Raw genomic sequence first — 4526 nt, 5'->3', positions numbered from 1 at the left:
TTTTGGTAGAAGCCTCGGTCTGTATGCTTATATTTCTCTTCCTTTTTCTTCTTGTATTCATCATATGGCAGCCACTCCTTCTTTGGTTTTCTCCAATCTTCATCATACTTGTCCCCACTCGAATAACAAACTTGAGCCTTTTTATACCCATTATCATCTAAGATGCAATCCTTGGTCAAATGTGGACCATTACACCTTTCACATCCAACTCTTATAGCATGCATTGTTTGGTCCATTTTTGTCATCCTTCTGTCCATTGTATCAAGCATGGCCATCACAGCAGCCATGTCTGCAGAATCTCCACCCCCGCTTCCTTTTACTCCCTCACTTCTTGGATTGTGATACTCACGAGAATGCTTTTCAAATTCTTCCACTAACTCCTTAACTTCCCCCGGATTTTTCTTGGTAAGTGGTCCTTGGGAATCAAGGAGTTTCCTTGTCATGACATTAACACCATCATAAAAGATTGACACTTCTTGTTGTATATTGAGGTCATTTTGAGGACAATTTCTCAACAATCCCTTATAGCGCTCCCATGCCTCATAGAGTGACTCACCCGGATTCTACTCAAAATTTGCTATTGCCTTTTTGAGTTTAGCTATCTTGGAAGGTGGGCAAAAATGATCCAAAAACTGTTCATGCATTTGGGCCTAAGTAGTGATTGCACCGGCTGGTAGTGCCTTTAGCCAATCTTTAGCAGCTCCTTTAAAAGTGATTGGTAGCATCCTTAGCAAGACTGTCTCTCTTGGAACATTTGGGATATTGAAATAATCCGCTATGTCATTCACTTCATCCAAATGCTTGTAAGCATCCTCGTGATCCTTTCCAAAGAATGGTACATTCCTCAGTGCAACAAGGATGTGTCATTTCAGTTCGAATGGGGCAGTTGCAGGAATTGCATGTTGTATTAAGCTAGGACCAGCATCATCTCTAATTCGCTTTTTGTAAGCTCCCATGGACATATCCGCAATATCTGCCATTTCGTTATCAGACTCGTCTTCGGATTCACTTCTATGTAATGCAAATTCGGGCTCGGTATCCTTTGGGTTTGGATCTTGCTCAAAGCTTTCTATCTTGCTTTTGTCCTTTGATGATGTACTCGACTCTCCTACTTTCTTTCCCGACTTCCTTCCAAAGACTGATTTGAGGTCTTTGAAAGATGACTTTTTTGGTGTTTGGCTTACTCCTTCGTTCTTATCCGTCTTCTTGTGAAGGGCTGACTCTGGATCTTCAAGTGGTGGCACCAAAGGTGTGTTAGAGCCTCTGGTCATGAACTTCTGCAAAATAAACAAAAATAAAAACGTAAAACTGAACTAAAACAGAAAAACAAGAAAAATGGAAATTACTGGATTCATGTCGTGAGCCAATAAAGCAAACGTCGTGAATTCAGTACTAAAAAAACTAAGCTGAAAAAGTAACCTTTTGCAGGTTTTACCCCACAAAAAGGATCGATCAACCTAAAGCAAATAAACAAACAATCAAATAAGTCATTCCCCGGAAACGGCGCCAAAAACTTGATGCGTGCAAATAGCTACACCTAATTTTATATTTATAACCTAACTAACTAACTAACTAAATTGCACCTAGGCAGTATACCTAGTCAAATTATAGAATAGTCGGGTAAGTCGGGTGTCGATCACAGGGAACGGTTTTGACTAATTAATCTATTTATCTAATTTTGCAAGTTTAGATAAACTTAATTCTTTAACACAAATTCAATCAGTAAACAAAACACTTCTGTTAGTTCGAATCCACTTTCCCTCAATGGTTTATAAATTAGCTATGACAATTACTGTTGGTTACCAATTAAGATATTATTAGCAATTTAGTTCTAAATCTACTAACATTAATTAATTCATGTAAATCAAAGTATGTTCACACTTAAGTTAACACATAATCAATTATTTAATGGATTGGAGTTATGTAAGATTGATTAACAAAACACAATTATATTCATAATTTGAGTTCTCTAGCACAGCCTAATTCAATAATTAATTGCTTAACTAAGATTGGTTTGATCTTACTCTAATAATTTAATATTCACTAAATTACCAGGTATTCTAATTCATGCAAATTAATGGTCATCAACTACACAGAATAAGAAATCAAAGCAATCAAATACTAAATCAAACATGTTAGGTTCAATCAATCCAACACGACTCTTAACCAACAAGTAAATCAAAGCTAAATTATTACACCATGAGTTCCAGCTTCATCTAGCTAACAAAAGCAGCTAGATTTAGCTGGACATACTAGCTAACAAACACAAATAACTCATATTCAAAGACATGTTTAAAGTGTACCAAATTCTTAAACTAATATGAACTTCTCCTCTCCTTAGATGCTAATAGCCAATTCCAGAACTTTTCTCCTTCTGAAAATCGTCTCCAGGAATCCTCAAGGCAGCCAAAAAGTCCCTCAAGTCGTAATGAGCAAGAGTATATATAGTTTCTGATTTTTCCAAACTCACGTCGTGAATGAATAAGTCTCACGGCGTGAATAGTAGATTTCCGTGTTGGCTAAGGACTCTTCTTCGCGATGTCTATCTTCTGGAAGATTCGTGTTCACGTCGTGAATCTATAAGCCTCATGCCGTTAAGTCAGCAGATTACGTAAGCTTCATTCTTCTTTTGTTCTCCAAGCCTCCAAAGTTCCATGTTTTGTCATTTTTAGTCCTTTTCTCAAAAATGCTTCTACTTGGCTGCAAAGAACAATTTATCCTCATAAGTACCATTATTCAATGCAAATAACCAAAATATTAATAAAAATATAAGTAAATATTGCCTAAAAAACATGTATAAATATGGCAATATCACCTAGCATAACCAAATAGGGCCGACATTGGTGCCTTATGATGGGTTTTGAGCATAAAAACATTCTTATGTGATCATGCAACCCTAATTGCTTTGGATCTAAGTTTTTCTCTAGTTATACATGCAAATAGAAATTCCAAAGCAATAACCCTAATACTAGCATACAATTTTCAAGATCTATATCAAAACTAGGGTGAGAATATTACCTTTCTTGTTATCTCGTAATAACAAGAATTCGACGGATGATCTTGACTCTTGAAACCTCTAGTGCCTCAAGTGTTGCACCTCTAATGGAGTCACAAACACCAATATCAAAGGATGAGTGCGAGAGAGGCATAAATCGGCTAGAGTTTCTTCTTAGAAAGCAGTGGCCGATTTAAGGAGGTCTAGGGGTCTTTAAATAGCTCTGACTGCTAGGGTTTCCAGGTGAAACCCTAATTCCTTGCTTAGGCTCCAAGCAGCCCATGGACACTCCTTCTAGAAGGACTTGGAAGAAATTCTATAGGGCCTCCTATAGATTTCGTCCACTCCCTTCTAATGGAGTCCATCAGCCCAACTCTGCAACTATCATTGATTTGCAAAACCAGTCCCCGTACTTTCAATAAATTCCTTTAATACCAAAATTAATACCAAATTAATTTCTTATTAAATACTAATTGAATAATATGATTTCTAATTAATATATTATTCTTATAATATATCATTTATTAACCTCTTTCTCCAAAAGTCATCCTGTCAAGTTGCTATGGTGAAGGCAACCCAAAAGGACCATGCTACTATCAGATCAAGTACATACCAATTATAGCTATGGGCTTAGACACCTAATCCAACAGTCTCCCACTTGCATAAGTCTAATAACTAAAATTGCAAGTATGACTTCAGAATCTGATTAGCAATCGTAGCTTTCAAAAGCCGCTGTCGAATTCTGACCTAGTCAATGACGCGTCCTTTAGATAAGGAATCATATAATCCTCGGTTCTGCAAGATATCGTGTGGACAAAGACATGGAATAGAATCATTCTAAATGTTCAACAGTTTGTTTCCTGCTTTCTGATTTGTTTGACAACAAACTTAATTGAACACATCAATTCAGTCCTGACCGGGCCCGACACATAAGTCAACACAAAATCATCGAGGGGCCCAAGATATCTCTTTTCCCGTTAGGGAAAAAGGAACAGATAAACTTTGACTTATATGCTTGTCCTATTTACTCATCAAATCGCACACAACAATACGTTTTATAACATCAAGTTACTGATGCGTTTACGCATTCTCAACGCACAACCAACTTGTAAACAACAACTCATATATCTTGGTTTAAATATTATACGATATTATCATCTCACAATTACTCGTGATAAATTCCATCAAGTAATTCAAATGAACGTGGGTTTAATCCAATACTCAAATCCTATTTTAAGAGTACTCTTGAACGTTGCAACAAACCTTTGCTATGTCTAAACACTTAGACAAGCTATAAGCCAATTCATGACAGTCTTCATTCATTATTTACTTCCAAAGTATGATCGACTATGGATAATTTGAACAATCCAATTATTCAGGAAGTAAACATGCAAAAGCGAAACAATAGTAAACAATTGATACAAGATAGTAAACATTACTCATAAATAAATCTCCATTACTTAATCATCAAACGTCAATTACATTTATCTATTACAAGTTTCTAAAATATCTATCTAATCACTAAAACTAA

At 36.1% G+C, this 4526-nt stretch overlaps 1 non-coding gene across 1 annotated transcript; it reads left to right on the top strand.

Annotated features, from left to right (window-relative positions):
• Positions 1-489: 489 nt before the first annotated feature.
• On the top strand, positions 490-596 carry LOC145151577 (small nucleolar RNA R71). The gene has a single exon (XR_013732143.1). It is a non-coding gene; the product is annotated as a small nucleolar RNA R71 (small nucleolar RNA).
• Positions 597-4526: the final 3930 nt, after the last annotated feature.

Source organism: Lactuca virosa, chromosome 1 (genome assembly GCF_052849685.1).
Source record: "Lactuca virosa cultivar CGN04683 chromosome 1, Lactuca_virosa_CGN04683_v6, whole genome shotgun sequence".
Lineage (NCBI taxonomy): Eukaryota > Viridiplantae > Streptophyta > Magnoliopsida > Asterales > Asteraceae > Lactuca > Lactuca virosa.
This window is presented reverse-complemented; position numbering and strand designations above follow the sequence as displayed.